The 15,664-nt window shown below is 42.5% G+C and overlaps 1 protein-coding gene across 5 annotated transcripts in view; it reads right to left on the reverse strand.

The window, feature by feature from the left end:
• Positions 1-15,156, reverse strand: part of Nsd3 (nuclear receptor binding SET domain protein 3) — a 100,273-nt gene extending 85,117 nt beyond the window's left edge. For 2 of the 5 annotated variants that reach the window (XM_013110772.3, XM_005066569.4), the window contains exon 1: positions 13,955-14,391. The gene's annotated coding sequence lies outside the window, so the exon portion shown is untranslated. Of the gene's footprint in view, positions 1-13,954; positions 14,392-14,722 lie in introns of those variants that run through there. The other 3 variants (XM_013110771.3, XM_013110773.3, XM_005066570.4) reach the window with 3 other exon arrangements.
• Positions 15,157-15,664: the final 508 nt, after the last annotated feature.

Below are 15,664 nucleotides of genomic sequence, written 5' to 3' on the forward strand. Positions count from 1 at the left end.
AATAAATTAATAAATTTTAAAGGCTCACTCTACACAATCCCCCCCCCAAAAAACTATATCAAGCAAGCACTTTTCTAATGGCTAGCTTTAAGTAGAAATTTATTTTGTAAAAATAAACTACATAGAATTGGGGGACAGGTCAGTGAGCAAAGGGCTCACTATACCAGTATGAGGACCTGGATTTCGATCCCCAGTACCCAAGTAAGCCAAGTCTGGCAGTACATATCCATAACCCCAGTGCTGGAGTGGGTACCAGGGGCTCACTAACCAATCTAGCTAAAATGATGAGTTCCAAGTTCACTGAAAAACCTTATTGGAAAAAGTAGAGCCTGGAAAGATGGTTTACTGGTTAAAATCACTTGCTGCTCTTGGAGAGGACCTGGGCTTAATTCCCAGTCTCTACATAGGGGCCCATAACCATCTATATCTTCAGTCCCAGGGATCAGACATGTTCTTCTTGCGTCCTCTGGCACTGCACAAAGGTGGTGCAGTCACACAGCAGACAAAGCAGTTACATACATAAAATAAATCTTAAAGCAACTTAGGGTAGAGAAATGATGAAAGCCCCTGTTGCTCTGGCCTCGGTATATACTCACAGGTGAGAACAACCAACACACATGAACACACACCAAAAGAACACTTACTTCTGTAGAAGATGTGGGTCCAATTCCCAGCACCTACATGAAGACTCACAACCATCTGTAACTCCAACCGGACCTCCAGGAGCAAGCACATCACACACACACACACACACACACACACACACACACACACACACACACACACGCATGCATGTATGTATATACATATATGCAAAACACTCATACATGTAATTTTTTAAAATTTGTATGGAAGCCAGGCATAGTGGTGCACACCTTTAATCCCAGCTCTTGGGGGGTAGAGACAGGCAGATCTCTGAGTTCAAAGCCAGCCTGTTCTACAGAACAAGTTTCAGGACAGCCAGGACTACACAGAAAAACCGTGTCTCGAAAAGCCAAAGAAACAAAAAGGGAAAAAAATTTTATCGCTCACAAGTCTATGCTGTTGCTAATTCCATTGACTAAAAGAATTTTAGGAAAACTGGAGAATTGACTCAGTGATTAAGAACACTGGTTGCTCTTGAAGAGGACCAAGTTTCAATTCCCAGCACCTACATGGTGGCTCACAACCACTGTAACTCCAGTTCTAGAGAATCTGATGCCCTCTGTGACCTCTGCAAGCACCAGGCAGGCATGTGGTATACAAACATACATGTAAGCAAACTATTCAAACATAAAATAAATAAATGTAAAAATAAAAAAAGAGTTTTAGGGACCGGTTTAAAAAAGTGAAAGAGAAGGTAGGTGGGCAGCAGAAGCCAGGTCCATCCCACACCAAAACAGAACAAAGAACTCCAGAGCCTTCTGTCTTTTAACTCCCTTTGCCCCCAACTTTTTTTTTAACTGGGGTGGGCAAACATGAGTACCAAGTCATGCACGTGGTGTTGGAGGCTACTTGCAGGAGTTGGGTTCTCTCCCTCCACCATATGGGTTCCAGGTTCCAGGGAATCAAAATCAGGTAACCTGAGGCTTGGCAGCAAGCACCCTTACCCACTGAGACATCTCATGAGCCTGTATTCTGGATTTCAAACTTTTATTATTAATAAGATGTTTTCTGTGAATGGGTTTATTAACTTCAAAAACAATCATTCTGGAGTGAAGGCATTCATAGTGAATATTCTCAGGGGAAGACATGTATAGTGACTATTCTGGGGGAAAGACCTTTAAACTGGCTAAGAGCTCATTGCTCTTGTAGAGTTCAGAGTCCAGTACCCATGTCGGGTGGCTCACACCTGCCTGCCACTCTGGCTCCAGATGCCCTCTTCTGGCCTATTCAGGCACCTTCATGAACACATATATATTCACACACAGACATAATCCACATAATGTAAGCTTTTTTAAGTTTCTAAAAATCTAGACGCTGCTACTACTGCTGGTGTTGCGTGCCTGTAGTCCAAAGGTCAAGGTCACATATAGCAAGTCTGGGGCTGCTTAGGCTGGAGACCATATCTCAAAAGGGAACTCAGTTCTTCCCACCACTTCAAAGCTCTGCCGCACAGCGCTCACCTCACAGCACTGTCTGGTAAAATGCTGCCCTTCAAACAAACTCAGGGAAAACGTTTCCACATGCTCACGGAAATAAAGTTAGCCATGGACTCTGAAGCAATGGGCAAATATTGTGATGCAAGAAAGAAATCAGCCTGGCATGGTGGCACATACTTTTAATCCCAGCCCTCGGGACTCAGAGGAAGAGGCAGGTGAATTTCTGTAAGCTCAAAGCCAGCATGGCTTACATAGAGCCACACTGTCTCAAGAAGGAAAGGAAGAAAGAAGAAAGAAAAGAAGAGAGATCACATACACAGACATTTAAGCAATCATACTACATACTAGAATAAAATGTCAGGTAAACCCAGGGACAAGCAGAATATCCACAGAGTAAAAGCATGTACTATTAATACCGGCCTTAAAGTCATGTGTCTTTAATTGTAGTCAGTAGACTTTTGCAAAAAAATTTTTTTTAATTTTACTTGTATGGGTGATTTGCCTGCATGAATGTCTTACATCATGAGTGTGCCTGGTGCCCTTAGAGTACAGAAGAGGTGTTGGAATACAGAAGAGGTGTTGGATTCCCTGGATCTTGAGTTACAGACAGCTGTGGGCCACTACGTGGGTGCTAGAGATGGAACCCAGGTCCTCTGGAAAAGCACACAGTGCTCTTAACCACAAACCTATCTCTCCAGATCTTGTCATAAAACTTCTAAGAGCTGGATGTAGTGGCTCACTTCTTTAGTCCCATAATTTAGGAGGCAGAGGCAGGAGGATCTTTGTGAGTTCAAGACCAGCCTGGTCTACATAGTGAGTTCCAAGACAGTCAGAGTTACATAGTGAGACTGTGTCTTGAAGTAAAGAAAAAAGGAAAGAGAAGAGCTGGCAAAGAAACAAACTTGTGACTCAGTTGTGTCAGTGTGGAGGAGAGCTAACACCTCTAGGCTCTCGTGTACAATGTACAGGAGGGTTAAACCAAGTGATGAAGTGTCTGAAATGACTCCAAAGAACGGTAGGAGATGCCAATCCCCTAGATGTTGTAGATAAAGGATAACTTGGCTTTTTATTTTGACATGACATATATGGCTTTTTTTTTTTTTTTTTTTTGGTTTTTCGAGAAGGGTTTCTCTGTATTGTTTTGGAGGCTGTCCTGGAACTCGCTCTGTAGACCAGGCTGGCCTCGAACTCACAAAGATCCGCCTGCCTCTGCCTCCCGAGTGCTGGGATTAAAGGTGTGCGCCACCAACGCCTGGCTCGACATATATGGCTTTTAAATTAACTTTAAGTCTCAATTATATTAACATTATTTAATGACTTTTATTTGCAATAATATCAATCATTAAGTGAAATTTACATACAATGCTTAGCTACATTAGTAAGATTTTAGAGATACAAAACTCAACAAAACTGACATACTGTCTTTGTAAAATTTTCTAAGTAAGCAAAACATGTCCAAAGTTATATATTTTCTTCTAATTTTTCTTTTTACATTTTAAAAAATTTTGACCGAACAAAAAAAAAGTTTTAAGTATAACTATGCTATTCCATAATCTGGTTAGCTTTCTTTCTATCACCTTGAGTATTTCCTAAAACTTTCACTCGAAATTCTCCACTTACAGTGTGCTACAGTCATACAAGATAGTTCAGGATTTAGAGACTAATCTAAATGGACTGCATGGTGAAACACCATCCCCATCTCAAACAAGCCAAAGTGTTAGAAGAAAACTCATTTCCAAGGAGAGTAAAATATCCTACATCAGGAAGTGACCTGCATGAAGTGGAATATAATTAGTTAACGAGAAAAATTTTAAACCTGAATCTTATTCCACTTAACCATAAATCCTGTTATTAAATTCAATTCATTTTCACTTGATTATAATTCCATTCAATTATTTAACACTTTAGATTATAGATTAAGTTTTTTCTAAGTTACTCTTAACTACCTTATGACAATACAAAGCTTACTAATTAGACACTGTTTCCTTTATCTATATACAGTTTCACCTCCACAGTCCTTACTTTGTTCTTGGCCACACCAAATAACAAACATGGTTACTACTTGAAGACATGTATTAAATTTTTGTTTAGTTTCTTACTCAAGAGCACTGAAAGTTACTATAAACTAGGCAACTTTTTAAAAAGTATTTATGTGTATGTGTGTATGCCTGAGTGTATGTATGTATACTATATGTGTAACACATGGGTACAGGAGACCATGGAGGTCAAGAGGGGGCATGGGATTTCCTAGTGTTAAGCACTCTTAACCACTGAGCTATCTATCTCTCTGGTCACCTTGTTCTATTCTTTATGAAATCTAGTACATTTGAATATTTTCTTATGCTTTTCTCAGAAAACTCTTAAAATTAGAGTAGTTTCTGAAATGGGTTCTTATAGATTTAATTTGGTTTTTTTTTTTGAGACAAAGTCTTACCAGATAGCCTTGGCTATCCTGCAACTATGTAGACCAGGTTAGCCTTGAACTCACAGTGATCCCCTGCCATCTACCTCCTGAGTGCTAGGATTAAAAGCATAAGCTGCTGCTGCTGCTGGTGATGGTGGCGGTGGTGGCGGCACATACCTTTAGTCCCAGCACTCAGGAGGCAGGAGTAGGTGAATCTCTGTAAATTTGAGGCCAACCTGGTCTACAGAGAAAGTCCAGGTCAGTCAGGTCTGTTACACAGAGAAACCCTGTCTCAAAGAAAAAAAAAGACAAAAATAATACATATTTTAAGGTACTAAACAATATACAAAACTAAAAACTATAAGTTTTCAATTTCCTATAAAGATGTTTGGGTATTTTCTGTTCTTTTGCTTTGTTTTGTTTTGCTTCACTAGCTTTATCACGTCAGGATTTTAGGCTCAATTATACTCAAATTTTACAACACTTTTGGTCTCATCAGAACATTAAGCATTGGTCCAGTTATAGACACATCATGTTACAGTAACAATAGTGGAAGTAAATTTGAACTGGAAAGTTAACTTCTTGTTCATCCTTGCACCAACATGAATTCTCATACTGAGAACACCCACATAGCCTAAGCAAAGATGCTGCTCCAACACATTTTAACTTCTACTAAGGCAACCAAGTGAGTTCATTTCTTCCTCCACGAAACGTGATCAAAGACAACCTCATTTGAAAACATGCTCTTTCTTCCTTCTTTCCTTTGTTTGTTTTTTAATTCTGGAAATCAAACCCAGAACCTCTTTCTGCAATGAAAAACACTCTACTACTGAATCACACCCTCAGCCTCCAATACTTTATTTCTGTTTTTAAGAAGTATGTATGTATTACCAACTACATGCCTACTATAGTTTAGATACTTTTCAGCACTTCCAATTTTAAGTTCTACAACTCGAAGTAGTAGTCATCTCTATTCAACCATAAGAACATTAATCCTTGGTGATAAGATGAATGGGGGTTGGGACTCAGATCTCGACTTAGGTTCTTCAACTCCACTGTCCGTTGAATTTAAGAGGGGAGGGTGCTAGAGCAATGGCCCTATGGTTGAGAGCTCTTGCTGCATAGCCATGAGGATCTGAGTTTAGATCACAGCACCCACATAACAAGCTAGGCATGCTCTCACAGATACACATTTGTAACACCAGCACTGTGGGGGCAGAGCAGGAAGATGCTGGAGGCTTGCTGGCTAACAGCCTAGCAGGAAAAAGCATGCAAGCTCCAGGTACAGGGAGGGCCCTGCTTCAAAGGAAAACAGTCAGGAGGTGGGAGAGGATACCCAACAACTCTGTGCTTATGCACACAGGTGCATATACGCGTGTGCATATACCAAGCCCCCAACACACACACAGTTCTGCTAAACTGGCTTAAAGCAAACACAACTGCAGAACAACTAATGGGATAAAGGTCAGTTACATCAAAGCAAATCTCTTACAGTGAAATAGATGGGAAGAACACACTGTCCATGTACCTCTCCCTCTCCCCCTTCTCCAAAACAGGCTTTTTCTGTACATGTAGCCTTTGCTGTTCTGGAACTCACTTTGTAGATCCACCTGCCTCTGCCTCCCGAGTGCTAGGAGTAAAGGTGTGTGCCACCACCATCCACCCAGTGTACACAAAAAAAGGAAAAAAATCTTATAAACCAATTCTGAATCAAAATGTTTTTGCTTTATTCATTTAACTACATTTATTTATGTGTGTGTTGGAGGCAGAAAGATGCATGCGCCACAGCACTTAGGAAAAAGTCACAAGACAACTTAGGAAAACCAATTCTCTCCTTTCCATAATGTTACCAGCCTTAAGGGCAAGTAAAGTCTTTAATGTCCTCAATATTGCAATATTGAAAAGCTGTTAAGATTTCAAATTAAAAGTTGGATAGTTCGAAGAACTTCATCTTGAAAAAACAGATCGAATGTCATCTTCCTTGAAGGATTACAGCAAACATAATTTCAAGCCAAGTAAGTCAAAGAGCATTCTAAGTGCAAGAAATGAATAAATAAAAACTGGCCTATTAAAAAAATTGGGGGGCTAGGGCTGCTCTTCCAGAGGACCAGGGTTCAATTCCCAGCACCAATATGGCAGCTCACAACTGTATCACTCCAGTTCTAGGGGACACAACACCCTCACACAGACAGAACATGAATGCACATAAAATAGAAAAATAAATAAATTTCGAAAAAACAGTAATTTTTAAGTAGACTGAAATCTGAAAACTTATTCCATACTAGATGACAGTCTTTTTGGTCTGAGGCATCTAGGAAGTTTCACATTCTCCCATTCCTGAAATTAAGTAAGTATTGTGTCTTCAAATTCATTTTTTAAAAATTGAAGTTATTGCATGGGTATTTATAAAACCTAAGAGGGCACCATATGAAATGTTATTATACAGCTTAAATGAAAACTATAATGTATATAATTCTTTTTCATTTTCCCATTTGCTTTCTCCTCAACATAAGTCTTAATTAGAATTGAGAACTGTATCTACTCCAGCGTGGTGATACACGCCTGTAAAGCCAGCACTTGGAAGATGGAGGCAGTGCAAACAGGAGGTTCAAGGCTAGCCTACTCCACATAACAGGTTGAGGCCAGCCAGTCTCAAAGAGAAAAAAAAAAGACCCAATCTGGTTCAGTGTAAAAGTGTACACCCATACTTAGCACTTGGGAAGCAGAGGCAAAAGGGTCACTTGTTCACAGTTACATAGGAGTTCGGTGGAGGCTACTGGAGACTATCTTAAAACAAAACAAACAAAAGCCACACATATAATTTTCAAATAAGCTCAGAATCCTCTTTCAGGGAACCTTTTCAGATTCGAAGTCTTGTTAATGGCAGATGTACTACAGGAGTAACAACACACAGTAAAAACAGCTAGTAAACAAAATTCAAAATATGTCTTTTACTTTTTCATGTCACACTATATAGGTATTATACATGCTGTAGTGGTGTTCACGGAACTTACTATCTGTTTCCTAAGGTTAGTAGTAAAACTGAAAATGAAACTGTAAACAAAATACAGGATAGGGCCAACCAGGCTGTTGAGGAGTCAGCAACATGCCTGGACAGCCTGATTTCCCAAGTTTGATCCCTGGAATTCAGAATGGAAGGACATACACCCAAATTCACACAGTAAAATATGGTATACTTTTAAGTTAGGTTACTTTAGTACATCAAATTGGTATTTAGTCTTTTTAATTTTTAAAGATTAAATTCATCTGTGTGAGCATCTGTGTAGGTCAGGGTAATCGGCAGGAGTCAGTTCCCTTTTTCCACCATTAAGTGAGCTAACCGAGGCTGTCAGGTGGGATAGCGTGTGCCTTCACCTGCTGAGCCATCTCCTCCACAGGCCCCATCTATTAATATTTATGAGAAGATTAGCCTAAACAAATACAGCTCATTAGTCATTAAAAAGTCAAGTGCCAGATGTGTTATTTATTAACAAAAAATAAATTGAGTTGCTTCTTCAAAAAGTAATAATTTTTTCTCTCTAAAGTAAAGCTAAAAACAGCATTGCATTGAACAACAGATTTTTATGAATACCAACTTCTAAGTCTTTTTAAAGCTTTAACAATTTTAATTTCCTGGGATTGATCTGTTTGTCACTGTGGAGTGTGTGCATATGACTTTTGTTTGGAATCATAGAATGTATTTTCTTTTTTGGTCTAGCTTCACTAACAGAATTAACTGAAGATTCATCCATGCTGTGTTTCTCATTTATTTCTTTTTATAAATGATCAGTAAAGATGTATTTAACTCATAGTGTGTGTGTTATTTTTTGAGATAAAGTCTTCACTGTTTGGACCAGATTGGCCTCAGACTTGAGATCCTCTTGAGTGCTGGTATCCTGAGCATTTGTCACTCTTAGCTTTGTATTTGACAATTCTCTCTCTCTCTCTCTCTCTCTCTCTCTCTCTCTCTCTCTCTCTCTCTCTCTCTGTGTGTGTGTGTGTGTGTGTGTGTGTGTGTGTGTGTGTGTGTATGTGTGGGGGGGGGGAGTTTTGGGTGTCTCTTTGTAGCCCTGGTTGTCCTGGAACATGTTCTGTAGACCAGGCTAGCCTCAAACTCACAGAGATCGGCCTGCCTCTACATCCCAAGTGCTGGGATTAAAAGCGTGCACCACCAACACCAACACCAACACCCCCACCACCTGGTTTTGACAACTCTTCTTGATAATTATATATTTATGGACTCTAGTCCACTTATCAGTCTTTATGCTAATAAGACATAGTCACTGGCTTTGTAAACCTTGAGAAAGGGCAGTGTAAGTCTGCGCGGGAAAGAAGGCTCAGCAGTTAAGAGCACTAACCGTGCAGGGACCTGCACAAGTAAACAGCAACTAACAACGGTCTGGAACTCCAGTCTCAAGACCTCCAACACCAACTTCTAGCCTCCACGGGCGCGGCACAAACACAGTGCAGAGACATACATTCACACCAAAATTAAACAATAATTTTCATTTCATATCTGCAACAGGTAAGACTTTTTGCTTTAAGAGATTCAGTAATTTGGGCACAGTGGCACAAAACTGTAGTTCTAGCAGTTAAAGGACTAAGACAGAGGAAGGCATGAATTAGGTATGCTGGCAGGGCTACACAGTGAGTGTAAGTGAGTTCATGAATTCATGGTCACTTATTTTTTATAGGAAAAAATAATTAAAAAATAAATCAACAGTGTCTCCTGAGATTTTTTTTATTGTTTTATTTTATTGAGACAGGGTCTCACTATGTCTGATTGTCCTGGAACTCACTATGTAGACCAGGTTGGCCTCAACTCAGAGATCCACCCACCTCTGCCTCTCAAGTGCTGAAAATAAAGGCAAGCACCACCATGTCCTGCCTGAGATGTTTTTAAAACTAATGGTTTTAATTAGGGATTTTTCAGCTTGTTAAAAACAAAAACAAAGAAAACTTGACCAGCGTCTCAATTTTACTTTAGGACCAAGACAAGGCTTCTGGTTTTTTGTTTTGGTTTTCTTCATTGATAACTATTTCATTGACAATTTTATTACAACAAAGAAAATCCTGCCAAAACCTATTTCCTCACACAAAACCCAAACCTCAAGATAGCCTGCATGTAATTCATTTGCACATAAACCACTCTGTGCACATGCTACCTATGGAAGTGTGAAAAAGACATGAGCATGAGCCCTGCCTCGCTGCAGCTCCCTGGACTCAGGATGCTAAGGGTGCCCGACCTCAGCTCACTCCCTCTCCCCTTTAGCTTTAAAGACAGGCTCAAAGACTTTCCTAGTAAGGAAGCAAAGTAATGTGGTCTTGAGAGCCAAAGCCTTGGACTTCACTTCTGTAGGCCTCAGGATTTTTCTCCTGTAAAATCCTGAGTTAGGTTGTACCATTTACCTTCCATTCAAACAGACTGTTACAAATGTAGTCAAAATTAACTAGATTCTGGTAATAGCCAAAAAATCGTTAACTTAGCTGGACCTAATGGGGAACACCTTTAATCCCAGCACTTGGGAGGCAGAGGCAGATGGATCTCTGTGAGTTTGAGGCTAGCCTACTCTACATAAGGAGTTCCAGGACAGCCAGAGCTACATAGTGAGACCCTGCCTCAAAAACAAACAATCAAACAAACGGGTTAACTTAAGTGGTAGTATTCTAAATAATGGACCACTACCTGATTCTAAAACAAAAGTTGTAGGTCCACATGCCTGCTGACTGATTAAAGCAAAACAGTAGCAGTGCTGTGGTATCATAATCTAGGATACATGCAAGACTGAAACAGGGGGATATCAAGTTTGAGGACAGCCTGAGCAACTCAAAATAAAGTAAGAAAAGGCCAAGGTGTAGCTCAGAGGCCTGGGTTCTAGAATTAGAGTGTGAGCACATTATATGTATGTTAAGTAAATCCACAGAAACTGTCTAGGACATTGAAGACTCTTCCAAGAAGTTATAGTGACAACTGGGAGCACTATTCTTTTGAAATATTTTAAATAATAAGCATGTGTTATTCCTGTGACTTTAAAGAAGAAACTAACAGAAACAGTTTCCTGCCCTGGGTTCTATAACTCAAAAGACCTAAACTCAAATACCAGCTTGGTAATTTAAATATTTAATAACACTTGCAATCTTGTTATCTAACCTGTTTCTCCATTTGCAAAAGCAGTTGGAGGTAGAATCTCAGAAATTCACAAGGAAGATAAAAGGAGATCATTCATGTAGGACACTTAGCATAGCATACTGCAAGAGGACAACTACTGCTATATTACTATATATTATCGTTATTATTTTACAATTCCAGAATCTATTGTCTTTAGAATTACTCTGGGCAGCTGAGCCATAAATAAATAAATAAATAAACAAACAGTTTTGTGGGCAATTAGCTTCCTTCATTCAAAATTCCTTTAATCTAATCATTTGAAGGCTATCTGAAAAAAGGGAAGAGGGATGTAGTTTAGTTGGCAAAGTGCTTGTCTAGCAAGCATCAAAATCCTAGTGGGACGCATACCCTAAGCATGCTAGCACATGCCTATACTATCAGCATGTTCAGGAAATGGAAAAAGATCAGAAGTTCAAGGTCACCCTCAGCTATATTTAAAGTTTGAGGCTAGCCTGGGATATATGAGACTCTGTCTCAAAAAATAAATAAAACAATATCAGAGTCAGAGAGATGAATCAGTGGATAAAAGCACTAGGTTTTCCAGGGGACCTAGGTTCAATTTCCAGCACACATATGGCATTTCACAGCCATCCATACATAATTCCAATTCCAGGTGACCTGATACCCTCCCTCTTTTGGCCTCTGTAAACACAGACATACATACAGGTAAATCATTCATATACAAAAAATAAAATAATAAAAAATTTTTTTCAAGTACCAACTAGGCTGCCGATGAGCACAGTAGCAGTCAGCACAGACATAGATTTCAGGTGTTAACTAACTACAGCAGCTTTCTTCACTGAATGGACACCTATCCAAGGAGCCCAGAACAGAGCACTCTTCCAAATAGATGTTTGCTATATAATATACAATTGCTCATTTTCCTAAAAATGGTGGCACTGATAGTTCATGCACATAAGTTTACGAATATGTCAACCAAAAAAAAATAGACATAAAATACCTGTATCAAAATAAATTTCAAGTACAGGGTGAATAGCTTTTTTTGAATGGAATTTGTCTCCAGAATTTAAAAAAATAGGCTATATACTGTCAAATCAAAACACTGAGTTATAAATCCAACATTTATGCTCAGTCTAATCTCAGAAAGAACCACTCCATCGGGAGGCAGAGGCAGGTGGATCTCTGTGAGTTCGAGGCCAGCCTGGTCTACAGAGTGAGTTCCAGGACAGCCTCCAAAGCCACAGAGAAACCCTGTCTCGAAAAACCAAAAAAAAAAAAAAAAAAAAAAGAAAGAACCACTCCAACAATTCCAACAATATTAAAGTTTTCCACCAAACTCTATAAAGACTGAGAGAACATTACTATTAAAATTTGTTGAATCAGTCTGTAGTGCAAATGGATTGAGTCCATTATAGAGTTAACAGGACTTTCTGGTATTAGAAAATAGTTTCAATACTAGCACATGAGCTAAAGTTTGGATTACCATAATTACAATTATTTTTTTAAGAAAGGCACATACTGATCCTTTTCCATATGAAAAGAAGTAGATTTCACCCAATACCAATATATCTACTTTGTCAAGATTTAGACCCTTCATAGCTATTTAGAACCATACAAGTAGTTTTATCAGAATGCACTAAAGAATCACTGTAGCTTTCATGAGAGCGACAGCACTTCCCACCCACCCACCCCCTAGAAGCTGGCAACTCAATGAGGAGCTAAGCATTACATGTCTACTTCACAGATCTCAGTGCTATGCTGAACCGGCATTCGGAGACTATGTGAAAGCAAAGGGAAGAGGTAGTAAAAAGCTAATTTTTAAAAAAAGCATTATTCATAACAGCATGCATATCACCTATCGCCAGGAACATTTCTAAATTTCCAATATCCAAAATTAGGCAAGCAGATTATCTACCACAGGCTGACTGATCTTCCCCACCCCTTCCTAAGAAGGCTCCAGGTAAAATAACCAATGCAATTTCCTTGTTTACTTAAAGAATTGAAAAAAATCATGTTGAATTGGTTCTGAGGTGTCTGAAACCAATCAATATTTAAGAATTTCCACAATCATGTTTGAAATGGTAGTAATGAGTTCTTCAGTCAGGAAAAAAGAACCTAATTTTAAATTTATAAAAAGGGTTAAATTTTACACTGCAATTTATCAGTATGCTTTTTTTTTTTTTCAACCAGAAGGAAGAGGGGGAGAAAGGGAGAAACAGCAAAACACACAAGATGGAAAACATCGCTACCTTCTTTGGTAGTTATGAGTAATTGCAAATGACCCAAGAGGTAAGAGAAGTTCATGAATAGAAGAGGGGTGTAACAATGTGAACTGGTCGGTTCCAGATTCACGCAGATGTCGGAGAGGAAAAGGAATTTATTTACACTGCAGTGCCTGGTAGCAAACATGGCTGCCCCTGCCCCCTTTAAATCTGAATAGTCTTCACTCCCTCACCAAAACCACCAAATTATGGCCATGTCTCTCCCTGTCTCCCTACCATAACACAAACACATCTTCTCTTCTCTCAGAACAGTAACACCCACACCTCCCTCATTTCACAACAATCACAACCCCATAACCACTAGCTTCTCTATTTCTCTAGCCTTGAAATACAAGACGGAATACACACCAATATAGGAACAAAAGGCTTTCCTTTCTAACACTTCAATAATCCCCATCCTTTTCCTCACACTCTGACGCCTGGTCGATAATTCTCATCCCTCCCAACACTCAGCTAATGTCCTTCCCTAGCCCAATCGTATGTCTTTCAGTTTCCTGCGTCTATTTCCTATCCTCCTACTGCATCCTGACACAATCATTTTTCATCCCTATTTCCTAATCTTATCTTTTCCCCACTTTGATTCACTAGTTTCTCCCTTGGTTCCCAGAAGATGCCTCGTTCTCCATCAATCCTATCCCTTTTCCCCAACTCTTCTAGTTTCCACACTCCATTCCAGACCTCCCTAATTTGCAGTCTGCCGAGGTCTCTAATGTCCAAATCTAACTCTTCTCTTTCCCTCCCCCTCCTCCGTTTCCATCCTTATCCCCGCCCCCATCCCACCTCTACTCCCAATTCCCAGCTCAGCACCACTACATCATATCCCAAGCCTACCTGCCCCACCTCCCAATTCCTTCCACACCCACCTTACCATCTGCTCTTCCTTCCTCGAACCCTTTCACCACCCGTGGCACCTCCCCTTTCAGGGTCTCACTCCTTACCGGTGTCTGGGTTTTAGGTCGCCCCCACCCCAACGAGCCTCCTCAGCCCTGACGCGCAACACACACACAAGCACACACAAGCACACACACGCACACACACGCACGCACGCACACTTTACCTTCAGTTTGTTCCATTCTAACCCCCCGGCCGTGTCAGTGCGATCACAGGAGAGACACGGAGGCCCGAAGTGGGGCTGGGTTGCCGGCAGCTGCCGGGACCGCGGGCGCAGGAGACGGAACCGAGCTAGGCCTCATGAAATCCTCGGACTAGATTTCCCCCGCGCCGAGCGCCCCTGCCATGGCTGCCGGCACTGAGGAGGGCCACGGCCCGGCCGGCCAGGCTCGTTTGCGGGCTGACGGAAGGCTGCGGGCGACGCGGAGCGAAGGGGAGGTGGCCGGACGGGGGTCGCCGAGTAGTAGCTGCTGGTGCTGGAGAGGAGCCGGAGGCTGGCGGCCCCGAAGGGCAGCGGGATCCGGGGTTTCAATCGAAAGCTGCACACCTCTCCTAAGCTCCCGGCACCCAGCCCCGGCCTTGGCCTCCGTCCGGATCTCCGCGCCGCCAGCTCCCGCCGCCGCCGTCCCCGCCGCCGCCGTCCCCGCCGCCGCCGCCGCCGCCGCCGCCTCCGCGCACAAAGCCCCCCCGCCCCGTTCGGCGGCGGCGCCGCCAAATCCTAGGTCCCTCATTGGCCACGGGCCGCGGTGCCTGCCGGGAAATGAAGTCCTGGGCCCGGGCGCTGGGAGCGAAGGAGGAAGAGGCTTGTCAGCCGCGGAGAGGAGGGGCGCGCGAGAGTCAGGAGCCGACGCGAGACCGCAGGCGATGAGGCAGAGGGACAGGAAGGGCTGGTGCGGAGGGGCGGCCAGGTCGGGCCTGCGAGGCTAATACTTACTAAACGGCAGCACGTACTAGACGCCATATGGAGCTCGAGTGGCCCTGCTCTACAGTTCCTAGACGTTAGGAAGAACCTGGTGACCCGCACGCGGTCTCTTAGACCCGGGAGTGCTGAGGTTCGGGAGTCGCTGTCACTCTTGACAGCTGTCAGCAGAGCGCGCTGGCCCCCCGCGTCCCGACCGGGGGCTGCCAGCGCTCTAGGACGAGAGCCTGAGCCGGGAAGTCTCCCTTTCTGCCACGCTGAGAGACGGAAGGCTGCCAGTGTGCTAGCCCTGGGGGGCGCCGGGCAGCGTCCGCGCGCGGCTCAGAAGGCACCCGACCTCCTGGGCAGGCACTGGACCCGGCTGCCCTCTTCCTGCCCGCACCGGGGCACAGAGGCTTGTGGGTAACCAGGAGGACGTCAGCGCGGCTGCATCCCGGGCCGCGGGCCACAGCGAGGACTGCGGGCGGGTCACGTGCCCGGGCCCTGCTGCGCTGCTCCGGGCCAGACCTCCGCACCGAGTGACGTGGGGGTATTTGTCCCAGAGCGGTCACCCGAGAGTGAGAGGAAGGAGGCAGTGCTCTGCAAACCTCCAGCCCTCCCCATTCTAGGAAATACGAGTAAGACAATGACAGGGCCGGGTAAACAGTCTCGAAAGGGGAGTGCAGATGTAGTTTCCCGGGGCCCGGTGGTAATTACTTAGAACGTCCAAACCAGAGACGTGAACTTACAAAAGAAACGCACGGAGCGATCAGATGAGGAAACCGATATACACTGTAGCTTTCTGTTCTGAGAATTACGGAACCCTATCGCTACAAAGTGTCATACTCTCCACACACACTACAGTGCTCGAGCTGTTTCCTACCATTACGAGAGATTTCTGATGTGTTTGTTCCTCTTTTCAAATACCACCTCGGAATTTTTTTTGAAGATTTTATAATTTTATGCTTATGGGTCTTT

Source organism: Mesocricetus auratus, unplaced genomic scaffold (assembly GCF_017639785.1).
Source record: "Mesocricetus auratus isolate SY011 unplaced genomic scaffold, BCM_Maur_2.0 Super-Scaffold_100026, whole genome shotgun sequence".
In the NCBI taxonomy this organism is placed as follows: Eukaryota; Metazoa; Chordata; class Mammalia; order Rodentia; family Cricetidae; genus Mesocricetus; species Mesocricetus auratus.